Raw genomic sequence first — 16,539 nt, forward strand, 5'->3', positions numbered from 1 at the left:
ATTTGTTTGCATTATACACATTGGAATGTTCACTTTTCTGATGAAATCTACCTTGTATTTAAAGCACTTTAATTAGCTAAATGTAATTTAACAACATACATTGACATTGGAATGTTCATTTCTCTGGGTTCCTACCTTTGTTTGTTTGTTTGTTTGTTTGATGGGGGCACAGGAGTGAAGGGGAGGAGGGGGGTTGACCACTTAACACTAATATCCCATTCCACTTAATGATTCATTGTTTGATATCTAATAGGTGGATGGGGCAAGGTGTGGAGCTGGAGACACATAGCAAATGACCATGCTATTTGCTATTTGCATTCCTTGTTCACTTTTCTGATGAAATCTACCTTTCATTCATTCTGTGAAAATGGAAAGCTCACATTATGAAAGCATTCTGTGAAAATGGAAAGCTCACAAGCCGGTAGATCTACCTTTTTACCTTTTCTGATGAAATCTACCTTGTATTTAAAGCACTATTTAAAGCACTTTATTAATTCTATACCTTCAAAGAAAGAATTTAATCCAGATATGGATTAATCCAGATATGGATTAAACATCATTATGAAAGCATTCTGTGAAAATGGAAAGCTCACATTATGAAAGCATTCTGTGAAAATGGAAAGCTCACAAGCCGGTAGATCTACCTTTTTTTAAACATTGGGGTGAGTATTCCTACCTCTGAGGTGAGTCTTCCGAGGTGAGTTTTCTCAGGTCATGGGGTGAGTGTTCCTACCCCCCGAAAATCTTGGGGGTGAGTATTCCTACCTCTGAGGTGAGTCTTCCGGGGTGAGTATTCCTACCTCTGAGGTGAGTTGGTTTTGAGGTGAGTCTTCTTGATACCCATTGGAATTAATCCAAAAGGCTTAAGAGCAGAGGGGTGAACAGAAAAAAAACACCATGACTTCACCAATTCATGACTAGCTGTTGATGATTGACATTGATTTAGACATGACCTTTATGTAAATGTGTATGCAATCAGACTCTGACAAAAACCCTGACAGTAACCCATGGAATGCTGCTGTGTGCATTCCATGCTGGCACCAAGCCGTCAGCTCTGAGAGACAACTGGCATCTGTGGCATGTAATACTGTTCCACCATCAATGCTTATTTCAATGAGTAGTTAACTACTTAAAAGGTAGGGTAAGTGATATTGTTTGGTTAAAGCAAAACATTTTTTTTTAAAGGTTGCAGGAGTCTCCCTGTGTCTACAGCTCTTTAATATGTTGGATTCATGTTAAAGTGTATTTTCAGTCACCCTTTAAACTTTTTATTTTGATTTTTTAGCCTTAATATTTTGTCAACTTGACCATTGGCTCTGTACTTGGTCTGCTCTTTTTACCTCTACGTCAACTCTCCGAAAATAGCCAATCTACAAGCCCACAAAGCTTGTATATCTGCTCTTTTCCGCTAATGTTCCCCATCACACAAAGATTTTGGTCCCGGACCCCCTGTAGAAGACCCCTGTAATGTAAGATTTTCAGTCAGGATTCAGAGCACACCATAGCACTAAGACGGCATTGGTGAAGGTCACAAATGACCTCCTGATTGCATCCGATAATAACCTTCTCTCTGTACTGGTTCTGTTGGACCTCAGTGCTGCATTTGATACTATTGATCACCATATTTTGTTGCAGAGACTTGAGCATCTGTTTACATCTATTTACTCTATATATGCTTCCTTTAGGTGAGATAATTAGGAAACACTCTATACATTTCCACTGTTATGCAGATGATACACAATTATATCTATCAATGAAGCCAGATGAAACAGATCAACTGGCTAAACTTCAAGCATGTCTTATAGACATCAAGAGTTGGATGACCCGTAATTACCTACTCCTCAACTCGGACAAAACTGAAGTTATTGTACTTGGCCCTAAGCACCTCAGAGATAAATTAGCCAATGAGAATTTTACCCTAGATGGTATTACCTTGACCTCCAGGGCCACTGTAAAGAATCTGGGAGTCACGTTTGACCAAGACATGTCCTTTCAGTCCCACATAAAACAAATTTCAAGAAATGCCTTTTTTCACCTGCGTAATATTGCAAAAGTTAGGCACATTCTGTCCCAAAATGATGCAGAAAAACTTGTCCACGCATTTGTTACTTCTAGGCTGGACTATTGCAACGCTTTACTATCAGGCTGCCCAAGTAAGTCCCTAAATAGCCTGCAGCTAGTCCAGAATGCCGCTGCGCGCATACTGACAGGAACCAGAAGAAGAGATCATGTCACTCCTTCATTGGCCTCTTTGCACTGGCTCCTGGTTAAATACAGAATCGAGTTTAAAGTTCTCCTCCTCACATACAAGGCTCTCAATGGACAGGCACCAGTATATCTCAAAGAACTCATCGAGCCCTATAAACCAGCCAGAACACCACTGCGCCCACAGTATGAAAAAATGCTTACGGCTCCAGGAACCCCAAAAAAGTTAGAACAGGAGGCAGAGCATTTAAGTTTCAGGCACCTCAGCTGTGGAACCTTCTCCCAGTCTCAGTCCGCGAAGCAGACACACTCTGTATTTTTAAGACTAGACTAAAAACCTTTCTCTATGATAAAGCCTATAGCCGAAGTGTATAGACTCAGTCACCCTATAGTTATCCTCTCTCCCCTCCCCTGCCCACCTTGTGGAGCCGGCGGCCGGCGGCGGGGTTGGTCCTTTGGCTGGACGGTCAGCCCAGGCAGCCCACCCCCCCCCTTCTCCTCTCTTCCTCTCTCCTCTTGTCCTCCCTTTGGTTGTGTGGGTTTGTGTCCCAATGGTACAATCGTAATTAACCCTGTACGGATTCACGCTCTAGTAAGGCCTGCCACTAATTCTACAACCGGGGACCCGCTCCCCGGAGTTTCTTTTATTTCCCACGTCGCAGGTCCATGGACTGCCACTACGGACCCCCAGCTGCGGCTCAAGACTGTGACTGCGGACCGGGCCTCTCCATGGAGCACGACCGTGGATTTCTACTACATTACATTATATCACTATAAATTGTATATTATCTTAACATTCTTATATTATACCATTATATACTACATACACATTATTGCTGTACTATATTATACTATCATATATATCTTACACTATTATATATGCTACTACTGTTACTGTTACTACTTGCACTGTATCTCTTTCTGTCTCTCCTCTGTCTGTCTCTCTCTCTCTCTATCTCTCTCTCTCTCTCCTCTTTCCCCCGACACGGTCGAGGCAGAAGGCCGCCACCCTAGAGCCTAGGGTCTGCCTGACGTTTCTTCCAGTTAAGAGGGAGTTTTTCGTTGCCACTGTCGCAAAAATTGCTTGTTCAGGGTGGGATTGTCGGGTCTTTTCTCTACATGTAAAGTGTCTTGAGACAACTTGTTGTGATTTGACACTATAATAAAATTGAATTGAATTGAAATTAGGGATCATGTTACACTGTGTCTAAAAGACAGTAACACCTCAGACTGTGCATTGGAACGCTATGTATGCCTTTCAGCCCCTTTTTTAAGAAGTCAACAAGTTAAGCAAACACTGAGTGATTCACCAGAAGACAGACTGTTTTCTTGTCAGAGCAGCTTTATAACAAGCGTTTCACATCCCACTCTCTCATGGATCATAGACAAACTGTTTGAGAAGATGGTTTTAAACGAGTCTGAGCAGGATGCGACCAAAGATATGCGGGGGAGGGAGGACAAAGCTTGTTTTGTCATTACTACAGTGAGGAAAAAAGGACCTGATGCGAGTTCAAGCATGATATTGATTCTCTGTGATATCGACCCACAACTCGCTAAACATCTTAAGTTGATATGTTAGCTGATATCTTTCCATCTTTCCATAAGGCTACATTTGGCTACAGGATTTTACTGTGCACCTCACATAATGCTGAATGTAATATAGAGGTTCGGGCCGCTGCGCGGCCCTCCCGTCTAGCCGTTGCGCGGGGCTCCCGTCTTGTAGCCTAGCCCGCACATCGGAGACGGACACAGAGCGTGTTGGCGTTCATTGCAACACGGGTGTTTGTGACGACACGCAAATCGAAAGCGAAACCAAACTGCAAGCGAAGCGAGACCTGACTTGTTGGAGAGGCAGACAGACAAACAGCTTGGAGACGCAGACAGCTACGCATGTGTAGTGGAACGCAGTGAGCTGGGATTGAACCCGAGGTCCCCACTCGCCAGTCTGACGTGTTACCAGTCATGCCAATAGGGCTGAGCCCGATTGGCAGGTCTGTTGCACGCCGGTTCTGGCTAATTTGACTGTGGGGGCTACAATCACCCCCCCGATCTTTGGAGCCCGTCCTCGCGCTTCACACTTCACGGAGACCCAGACACGCAAACAGCTTGGAGACGCAGACAGACAGCCACGCATGCGCGCGACTCTCTATTGTACATTATATACCGCATGATACAAGTGACTCACAGGTAGTCCACAGGGCTAGAGATAAACACTGGGCTAACAGACTACTGACATGCATCAGTACCCAGAACTTGCACTGAGTTGTGTGTGAATGTACTGTGCTCCCTCTGCCTGGAATGATATGTATTTTTAATCTGATCTTAAATTTGTTATAGGCAAGCTACAGTATAGGATGAGATGGGCGACTGACGATTACTGTATAGTAATGTTATATTTATTTTATATAACGTGACCCCACCTGTAGAGCTGGAGAGCCGAGTTATTTTCTTGACAATGATGTCATTGCTAAACAGTGTGATAAATATGAATGTTTGGTTTGTTGTCTAATGACTCAAAGCCATTGAATGTATTCTCTATTTATTTATTTATTTATTTTACAGTTTTCCACAGTGCCTTTATACATTTCAATTAATAAAAACTACAACATTGCATTTTTGTGGTTTTATGAATGAAAAATACAAATATCCCAGATTTATCCTCCATTCTTCTAACACAGTGGTTCTCAAACTTTTCAGCCTGCGACCCCCCAAAATAGATATATTTGAACTGATTCAGGAGGTATTCAGGAGGTCCACAGTCCATTTTTGGGGGGCATCCACATCCAAGTTAAAACAAGGGCATTCCACATAGGCCATATGGTTTACTTCTAAGCAGTGGTGTAAAGTAACTAAGTACATGTTGTGTGCTGTACGTTAGTCAAATTTTTAGGTATCTTTCACTTTCATCAGTATTTACAATTTTCAATACTTTTACTTCTACTCCACTACACCTATATGAAAGCTAGTTACTAGTTACTGTAGAATTTGATTGTTATCACAATGTGTCACGATGCAAGGCATTGTGAGCTTGTAGATCTGCTATTTTCAAAAGAGTTTTAATACATTTTGTGAAATGGGACATTCTGCACAATTAGTACTTCTACTTTTGGTACTTTAAGTATATTTTGATGCCGATACTGTTGTACTTTTACTCAAGTACATTTTGAATACAGGACTTCTACTTGTAGAGTATACTGTATCTACATTGCGGTATAAATACTTTTACTTAAGTAAAACAATGTGAGTACTTCTTCCGTCACTGCTTCTAAGTCGTGGCCACAACATAATGATGTTCCTACGACTTAAAGGAGCACTTCACCCCTGGAAGAACTTACAATCACTCAATGTTAATAATATTTGTAGTAGATAACAGTAGCAAATTTTGAAATTTGCACCCTATGGCCAGAACAATATAGAAGTATGTGTTTTTGACTGGGGTTTGACTGGACTGCAGTATTACTACAATGACCATAATGCTTTGGGGCACTGCCCTTCCTTGATGGGAGGGGAGGATGCGTGGGGGTGTGGTCTACATTGTAACTTTCCCCTCCCAGTTCTCACTACAACAACATCAACACATGTTGATGTTGTCATCAACCAGTGTTGCCATGTCTGCTTATTATAAGCGACTCTGGGACTTTGTAAATATTGGTAGTTGAGGGTTACTTTTTTTGGGCTTGTTTTTAAATACATAGATAAAATAATTGTGTACTTGTCCACGGACCCTCATCTGAAATTATAATTTCTGCCAAGGACCCCTGTACCAGATTTGTGTTGTTAAAATGTTTCAAAAATATTCCATACATTTAGTGCTTTTTTTACTCAAGATTTCTTAGAAAATAGCAGATCTACAACCTCACAATGCGTCACATCGCTACGCGTTGTGAGCTTGTAGATCGGCAATTTTCAAATAGCCCATGTCTAGGTTTCAAGTGCTCTTGGCCTATAGGTATTTTCTTTTGGGCTTGTTTTCATAGATCTGGTTGCTTATTTCTCTCACAAGATCTGGCAACACTCAATCTTCGCTGCTGTTGTATTGTATTCTGTATCGATTGCATCTTTTAGCAAACTAAATATCATGTGTAAATTAGCAGAGTAGCACAAAGTGTGTGTGTGTGTGTGTTCAACATTCCTTCCCAGTTCCCACCATGAAGACAGTCCGGTGCTGGTGATTTTTCTGGTTTTTCCTTATTTCTGAGAACATAATGTTTCACTGTCATTTACAGTTATATTCTTTGGACTAAACTTGGCCATTACTTTAGAATAGATGACATGCTAATGTTCAAATACTCTTGTCATACACAGCCGAATCATTTTCATTTTATTTTCAACTGAGACTGTTTCATGCTTTCAATTGGTGTATATGGATAATGTTAGGTTTTACTATAGCCTATTGTATCTAAGACCAGTAAAGTTGAATCCAACGTGCTGGGGTCCCCAGAAAAATAATGATTGCATGTCGAAGTAAATACTAAGAGAATGAACAAGAGTTTTTCACTATTATATCTGTAATGCTTACAAGTCATGTAATTATGTACCATATTCTGCCAAATGAAAGACCATCTCCTATCCTATATCATGAAACAGTTCAAAATAACCCTTATAGAATTGGGTGTTCATACATTTTGTCATTATAAATGCTTACACAATGTAGAATATACCAATGAGTAGAGCAAGCAGTGTGTAAATGTAACCGTTTTATTTAGAAAAATAATATACTGTATATGGCTGTAGTCCCAGGGGTCACCAGACGTCTCGACCCAAGACAACTCGACCAGCCGCGAATTTGAGACAGCTGGACCCAAATCGACCGGGTCTAGTTGTCTGAAGTAGTAGCTCTGTGTAACCCCTAGAGGGTAGTAGAGTACAAGGTGACGGTGAGGGAGGTCCTGAGTATATTTATAGTATATTTAAGAGTAAATATTGTAAGCATGCTCCCCCAGTTGCATACTTTTTTTTAAGAAGTGTTTTTGTAAACCTTCTTTTCTAAATGAAATAATAATATATGCCTTATTGTGTCTGTTTTGTCCTCCTCTCCTCTAAAATCATTTGAAAGTAGCAGATCTACACTAGTTGCCATCATTAAACACAACACAAGAGGTGAAATGAATTAAAGTAACTGTTATTTTATTTGACAAAACTGGGCAGTGTAAAACAATTTCAATGATTGAAAAAAAGGTCAAAAATAGTAGTATATACAAAAAAATGTGAAATAAAATGTATATTACAAAAAGGCCTTAGGAATGTGATTGATGTTGTTGATGGCCTGTGTCTCTGAATGTCACTTTATGACTGAATGACAAAATAATCATTTCCATAACACATACAAATAATATAGTGTATTCAAAGCACAGCATACAATCAATAAAGGCATTACCATTATAACTTTTCTTATATATCTGACTTTTATACTTCATGTGATTATTCACAAAACCCCTAGGAGAGGTCATACTCTGCTATGGGGATGCATGATGGTGCTGATGATGATGGCTGCTAGCCTTAGGAATGTGATTGATGTTGTTGATGGCCTGTGTCTCTGTGTTTCTCTGCATATAGCTGCATTCTATATACAGTTTTAACTTTAAAGGGAGATCCATCTCAATGACTGTGCTTGAATAAGGTGGTATTCTCACACTTAATTGGAGGCGGAGGTGGGGCACTGTTTTAGTTTATTTGATCAACTCACAGTACAAGCATACATGTATACAAGTCTTACATCCATCAGTGTTTGAGGTGATGAAAAGGAAATAGGCTGAAGCTAAACATTTATGATAGCCTATCCTTCCTTAAACAAGGACACGGTCATATGCTGTGTAGCATACATATTCACCTTGTAAACAAAATGTAAGTAAGATGAAATATGCAATATAAATGAAATCCCAATTATAATATTTGCATCTCATATACGACAACACTGAACGTCACTTTATGATGTTCTGTAAACGTCCTCTGGGTGGCTCCCTTTAGCTTCCATTAGCCTCCATTAGCTTTGTAACGAGTGCAACAAAAACACCAACACAGTCCCACACCAATACAGTCTTGAAGCTAAAGCATTCATAGAAACTTATTATAACATGGCAACTTTGCACTTTACCTGAAAAGGGGAGAATAAAGTGAATAAAGTGCAAGAATAATTGTCAGACAACACAGATTGAGGATCGCCAGGCTGAACCAATTGATAATAGACACACTGTAAGGATTTAGAGCTGAGGTAAGGAGGTGTCTAATGGCTGTGCTTGAAAGCCTTATCACATCAAGAAGACAATAGGGCTTGAGGTAAGGAGGTGTCTATCTCAATGGCTGTGCTTGCTTGAAAGCCTTTGGGCTTGTTTCACCCTGACAGACAAATAATAATTGTTTGGTAAATCAATGTACATATTATTATTATTATGTCTCTCTCTCTCTCTCTCTCCCTCTCTCTCTCTCTCTCTCTCTCTCTCTCTCTCTCTCTCTCTCTCTCTCTCTCTCTCGCGGTTCGGGTCGAATTGTCCCGGGTCGAGACGTCTGGTGTCGGTCCCAGGTCTTCAACAGCAGTTCCATTTTTGCAGGCTGATGACGACTTGCTGTCCTGTCATTGGAAAGAACACATTAGATTAGACTTGTAGTTTACATGGATATCATCCGACGTGATACATAATTTATTCTTAGTTGCATGCGCACCGAAAATAGCAGACCTACAAGCTCACAAAGTGTTGAGTCCGCGACGCGTTGTGAGCTTGTAGATCTGCTATAAGGCGGGGACAAACGACGCACCCTTTTCTTTTTCCCTCCCTGCACAGAGATTAATTAATTTCATGTAACCATACTTTTTTTGTGAACAAGAGACACTTGTCCTCTCCCATTACCCGCAGTCCGTTTTAATTTTAGTGAAACGAGTCGAACGCAAAGTAAGTAAAGTGACGTTGTGCTACTCTCCGCAGACGGCCGTCAGTCGGGACGAAACATGTCAGTCATGGCGGAGCTTCAACCTGGTGTTTGCACTTTCTACATGTACAGACCGTACATCTACATAAACGTTCAGATTTCAAATATAAAGTGCTGACCTCATGCCACGGATGTTACAATTTGAATCAGGTGGGTCTAAGTACCAGTATCTTCCGTATTGTTTAATTAAAAGCATTTTAATCCAATCGGTGGCCATTTTCTCCTCATGCTTTCAATTACGCGACCCTATCGGTTGGGATGTGTATTGCAGTCTGATACATTATACATCTATGAGAAAATGGCCACCGTTCGGATTTAAATGTTTTTTTATTGAACAATATGGAAGATACATGTACTTAGACCCATCCGATTCCAATTGTAACATCTGTGGCCACGGGGTAAGAATTTAATATTTGAAATATGAACGTTTATGTAGATGAAAGGGCTGTGAATGGAAAAAGTGCCAACACCAGGTTGAAGTTCCGCCATGACAGTCATGTTTCAAAACAAAGACATGGGTTTCCGAGGCTACATCAAAGTCAACAATAACAAACGTTCCGTTCACGCCAGGCTCCACAAGCTAGTTTAGTCTACCCAAGGGATACAACATGAGATTATAGTGATAGTGGCAACTTTACAGCATGTTTACTTACTCGAGAGACAAGCGTCCACCGTCCACGGTCCGTGTACATTCTGTCTGTTCCACTAAGAAACATCCCCGACGGGTTGTTGCTCCTCACTGCCCGCCTTAGCTGCGTGTGGGTCCGGGTACAAAAGTATAACTCTGATATGTTTACACACGCCATGACAGTAGGCTACATGTGTGAGGTAGCTAAAGGGAGTTGCCGAGTGGGGAAATGTTTGGGAGACACCCTCAGGGGCCGGTCCTTTGAACCATGGGGGTTGGTTTGGGTTTGAACTACACCTGTAGTCACCTGCAGTATGTAGTGCGGACATAAGGTGAGACACGGCTGAAAACGTCATTTGACGCTTTCAGCCGTGTCTCACGGATCAAAACGGATCAAAAATCTAAAAACACAGATACAACACAAAAAAAACACCAGGATCATGTTTATGGGATGTTTATGGGGTCCTTTATCAAAATCGGTGAAGTGTCCCTTTAAGACGATAACAACAACACTATGTCCCCCTATGACAGGGGTCTTCAACGTTTTTCAGTCCAAGGACCCCTTAGGTGAGAGATAGATGAAGCAGGGACGTCCACTATACATAATATTGTATAAAATATGTTTCAGATTAATAAACGTTTTCATAGATTTCATACTGTAGCTTCATAGACTTGTTTGACGGTACCATATCATCAGTGTTGGGTTTTCATGTATTTTCAGACAGTTAACCACTTAAACAATCAATACATAGAAAACTTGTACTTGTAAAACTTGCTATTTTTTCTCCTACACCAAAAACCTCTTTGCCGAAAATAGCAGATCTACAAGCTCACAAGTGAGCTTGTAGATCTGCTATTTTTGGCTAATGTTATGCTAGGTTTCAAGTGGTTAATGTACCAAAAAAAAGTTCCTATCACACAAAGATTTGGCGCCCCCTGTGTAGTAACTCTGAGGACCCCCTAGGGGTCCCGGGCCCCTGTTGAAGACCCATGCTTTAGGGGCTTTGTACCAAGCTTAAAGGGCTAGCTTGTTCCACATGTTCGCTGGTGCATCCGCGCTCTACGGTAGACAATGTTGAATGTTGTCTGGATATTGGAGGGGTGCATTTCGCCTTTCCGACATGTCTTTCCGACGTTAACGAACCCTATACCTAACCCTAACCCTAACCCTAACCACACGCGGAAGCCACTAGTCGGAGTGGCGAGATGTCGGAATGGAAGGAGCACCCCATATTGGAGAACGGCTCAGATGATGAAGTGGAGCTGCTCCGGTCGTCTTGAAAACCACTAAAAATAGAACAAAACATAAACAAAAAAAGCGGGAGATGCGGCACACAGGGGAGAGGGAAGGAACACACACACACACACACACACACACACACACACACACACACACACACACACACACACACACACACACACACACACACACACACACACACACACACACACACAGAGAGAAAATGAGAGAGCGAGAGAGAGAGAGTTGTTTATGTGATGTGTGTTTGTTCAAAGTTTGTTACAAGGACCGAAATGACCCCAGGATTCACTGAAAGCTGACACAATGTTCAATAATGCTCAGCTTCAAGTTGCTATACCGTTAGATTAGGGTGACCTTTATTCTCAAACCCCCAAATCAGGACCCTGCATTTCATAATATCCATACACATTTCCCATGCTTTTAAGGCACCTTCCTTTTATAACTCAGGAGGCATTGTATACACTAATGTACATGTATTTTGTATTAATTAGTGTTGTAGTGTATTAATTGCTATCCAGTGTTTCAGGGCATTACCCCTGTCCCCCCCTTCCCATAAAGGTCTGAACATTAGCCAAAGGGCCTTGCAGAAGGGCATTCCTGACAAGGCATTGGATTGAACAAAAGACAAAAAAAAACTAAACATGAAACAACTTAACATGGTGACCATAATCAACACATTATTGCTGCTGAGGCTTAGCGATATTTGGCAAGAACACAACTGTCTCTATAATGTGTCTTCCCTCCCAGACATACAGTATCACAGTCTGTTACCACTGAGGGAGTGGCCTCCGTTTTCATATATTACACTGACCATGATGATTAAATGATGACTGTCATGCATTTTGCCCTTCCCTCCTCTTTTGGGAATCTGGGCTGGGACTTGAAACTGCTGATTTATAAACATAGCAACTCAGTTTACATATACAGCCCAGAGGAGAATCACTGTTACTCACAATGCTTGTTCATTTAATTTTCCTGCTCATCTTCACAGGTAAGACATATATTGTCGCTATCAGACAGAAACCTCATATCTCCATATTCTAACTTTTTGTGTTTTTTCGTACATTTTTACCCTACTTGATCATGCTACAGTGTCACACAAAAGAAGCAGACCTGCAAGCTCTCGATGCGCTTCGAGCTTGTAGATCTGCTACTTTTGATGCTTTTGAATTTGAATCCTGAAAAGTAACAGTTTTGGACACCCGACAGAGATGATATGTAGAAACTAATGTACTGTATGCATGCACTGTGAATTCCTGTATTCTGTTTAGCTTGTATTGCGTGCTAAAACAATTTCCCAAACAAAGTGATGCGATGTCTACTGTAGCTTTATCAAATAAATCACCATAGCATTTTCTGTGTATAAACCCACAATCTAGTATTCTAGATTATTTGTCAGTGAAGACAGCCTTGAATTCATGAAGAGTTTTTTGTTTTTGTCGCATTCCTAAGCCAATAATTGATAATAATTGATGACCGGCGATGACTGACCGGTCTATCCCGTAGGACACTCAAAGAGTCTCAAAGAGACTCAAAGAGTTACTGAGCAGCCACCCGGTCATCGAATGATTGGCTTGCGACAAAAACAAAAAGATCTCCATGAATTTAAGGCTTCATGGTGCTGATGGCAGGTGCAACTGATAGAAAATAAGTACTGTTTTTCGGTGAACTACTCCTTTAAAAAAAAACGACTCCTTTAACCACTCAAACCCTCTATCCTTAGTACACTAAGCCGACCGGGGTCGGCTCTGTACGTGGTCTGCTCTTTTTTTCCCTCCACACCAAATCCCTTTGCTGAAAATAGCCGATCTACAAGCTCACAATGCGTCTCGCTGCGTACTCTCTGTATCCGTTTTGCCATAAATCATGAATCATATCTCATTGCCTTGAAACTTTATTATTCAAATCAGCCTCATGGTGGCGCTATAACAGCGCAATGTTTTGGCCTAAACTTATTAAAAGAAATCCAGATGATTCCTTGGATCATGCTGCAACTCCCCATATATGCCCCGGCAATTTGTGCCCCACTAGAATTTCTGCCATTTTGTGTTTTATTCAAAACACACTTTTTTTTCAACTTCTCCTACATATTTATTTTATCCAAAAAATGTAGTAAAAAATAATATTCCATTCAGATTGGCTATATTATGACTGACTTCTAAAGCCTGCAGGCCCTGGTTAATCACCCTGTGGAGACGTAGCAGACTTTCTAGTTGTTAATGTGTTTATTGGAAGTAGTTACGATAACAAAAATCCTTCCAGTTTATCATGGTCTGCTTTGTTCAGAGGTGTTGTGAATTCAGGATGCGGTCTATTGATATATGATAACAGTCATCCCACACTGGAAAGATTCATTTTCAGGAGGGCGGTTGACGGCCTGGGACCGGGGGGGGGGGGGGGGGGGGGGCGTACATGACAAAACAATTCTACAAGTTACAAAGAGCTTGGCGTAGAGAGAAAAAGGAGTGAACAAAGTACAGAGCAAAACGTCCAGTTTACAAACGAGGGTTTCAGTGGTTAGATGTCTGAAATAAGCAAACAAACAAACTAAATGTAACAACAAATGAATCTACACAACCCTGCTTCATCTCTCTCTCTCGGCTAAGGGGTCCTTGGCCTGAGAAAACGTTGCAGACCCCTGGTCTAGTTTCATATTTTGCTAAGATAAACATCCTCATATGGTAAATGGAATATTAAATGAGATATGTTGTCAAGTCATAATAGCTAATGGTCACGTACAGTATGTACACACTTTGGGTTGGATTACAGATTGAACAAACAATGAACACTGTCCAAATATCACTGCATTCTGCATTGTATCATAATCATAACAAGAGGGAAACATTTTCTTGAGGAATTGAAGTTTGGAAAGTGTTTCACCCATTAAGACCTGAGGCCCATTCTACAAAAGAACAATTCTAAATCAGTGGCTCTCAAACTTTTTCGTGCCAAGGATCCCCAAATTCATATGTATTTTTCCAGGTTTTAATGGGTTAACCGCATGAACCCTAGCGTCCCTATCATGGATGTGAACGTTGGGCCAAAAATAGCAGATCTACAAGCTTGCAAGCCACATATTTTTGTGTAGAGGGAAAAAAAGACCGGAACTAATAGTCAAAATGACTGGATATACAGGTTTTGTAGCAATTGTAGAAACTAGCAGTGGTTGGTGTGTGGTGCTCTGTGTCTTTTTTTCTCATGATAGTATTTTCTCTTCCATTCGAAAGACTGAGGGGGTTAACCTTCGCTAGAAGAGGTGGTAGAAAGTACATGTTGGTAAATGTGTCTCAAGTTTCATAATTCATAAAAAATGCAACACGTTATGCTGCTCTGTCTCTCGATCAATGCTAGAGTACATTTTGCTCTTGCACTGTGTGGTGTTTGTGCATAGGTTGAGAAAAGAAAGGACAGAACGAAGCTGAAAACTCTAAAAGCGGGATGTGTCCACTTACCAACGTGTTCTAAGACCTGAGGCGAATCAAGATTTTTCAAAAATAGCAGATATACAAGCTCATAGCGCGGCACTCGGTGCCGCGCTATGAGCTTGTATATCTGCTATTTTTGAATAGCCAAAGAAATCTAAAGTGACACAGATGCGTTCCAGGTCTTAATGGGTTAATGCTTTGCTCTTTCTGCTGTTCAGAACTGTGGAATAATTTACAAAGAAGTTCAGTAGACATGAGACATGTGGACTAAACCTGGTCATATGGTTAACGTACGGTTAACTAACTTTCTTTGTATCACTGGGTTTGGGTTCGGGGGAAAGCTCTGATTTATGGCCCAAGCACCACAATCAATGATAGTCAGGATTGTATTGTGTTGCCTGTCTCCTGAGAGGGTAGAGTGTATTGGCTGTTGTTGTACAGATGCAGAGCCTCAGGGTAGCCATGGTCTCCCCGCTGCCTGGAACAGAATTGTTTCCCCTCTGCTACCGTCTCTCACGCGCCAACACTTGGATAAACTAGAAGCTCGCCCCCGCTACGCGGGGGCTCGCGTCTAGCCCGCGGCCACGCCCACGTAGCGCCCGCGGCCACTTGGCAGCGCATATAAGTGGCGTAGCGTCATGAGGGCCAGTGGGGCCGTGGCTCGGTCAGTGAAGACCCTGTAGCGCGGATGATATGTGGCATAGAGGGGCAGATTGTAAATCTCCAGAGCAGAGGAAACATCCGTGGGCTACCATTGGTTCAGCGATGTGTGCGGTTGCCCTGCGGCCCCTCCTCCTCCACCAATGTGCAGTATTGAGAGCCCTGACGTCACAACATTTGGAGTGATGGGCACTGCACTCTGGTTGGTTAGGGTACACCTAGGGGCCAGGTAGAACCCAGTTAAAGCCTGCATGGGCAAACCCAGTTAGGACCCGCCTTGGTCCCACATAAACGTGGCTAGTTGGGGCCCACCTAAGGGCCAGGTAGAAGCAACTTATAGCCCGCATGGGCATCGCAGTTAAGACCCACCTCGGCCCCACATAGAATAGCCTAGGTGGGGCCCACCTAAGGCCCAGGTAGAACACACGTATGTCCCACAAGGGCATCCCAGTTGGGACTGAAGTGGATCCCGCTGACATTGCTGACATGGGGTCCATATGGTTTAGCCCACCTTGAAACCATATGGGAACTACGCTGGCATGCTGGCTGGAATGCAAACGCTGCATCATTCCTGTAGTGTGTAGTTTGATATTGTGTGTGTAACAGACATACCTGCAGTGTGTAGATCAATGTGAGCTATTTGCATTATTTTTATTTATTTTATTTTATTTTCTGTTTTTATTGTGTGGTGTTGTTTTCTTGTGATATGGATCCTCCTGGGTCTGAAATAAAGATTGAATTGAAATGTCCATATGAAAGTCAATGCCCCGCACTGAGGCGCTCCAACACAAACACTCTGACATTAAGCTGCTTCACACAACAAACATCAGCACCACGCTGCTGTTTGTCCAAAAGACACAGTATCTCCTCTCCCAGCCGTACAAACCCCTTTTGACACATTTTACCTCGTTTATCCAGCTCTCACTGACTCTCCCCTAATACAGTGGTTCTCAACCTGTCGGTGCGGACCCCCCACAGGCCAATGTTAAAATGGTAGCAGTTGTTCCTCAACATAGTGTGAATGTGCGTGCGAAGTTGACCGCAATCGGACGCTGCATTCATGATTTGCGGCATTTTGTTCTAAACGGGCCACTCCTGCAAACTTTAGATGAGAATCTTAGCCAATCGGGATGGAATATGAAAAAGTAAACAGATCCGTCTTGATCACATGACTATAGAGATCATGTGTACCGATTTGCGTGACATTTAGATGAAATGGGAAGGAGTAATGTAAAGAAATATGTTGTACATAAGTGGGCCTCCTGGTGGCGCTATAAAAGGTAGATGTGAAAAAAGCAGGGCAAAGGTTTTTCCTTGACCTCTAGAGAGTGCACATACAAAGTTTTGCACAGATTGGTGCAGTTATAGGTGAAAACACAAATCGGGCTGTTATAGCACCACCATGAGGCTGATTAGAAAAATCTGAAGTGAAATTT

This window comes from Gymnoscopelus microlampas (genome assembly GCF_963454915.1).
Source record: "Gymnoscopelus microlampas genome assembly, chromosome: 2".
NCBI classification, from domain to species: domain Eukaryota; kingdom Metazoa; phylum Chordata; class Actinopteri; order Myctophiformes; family Myctophidae; genus Gymnoscopelus; species Gymnoscopelus microlampas.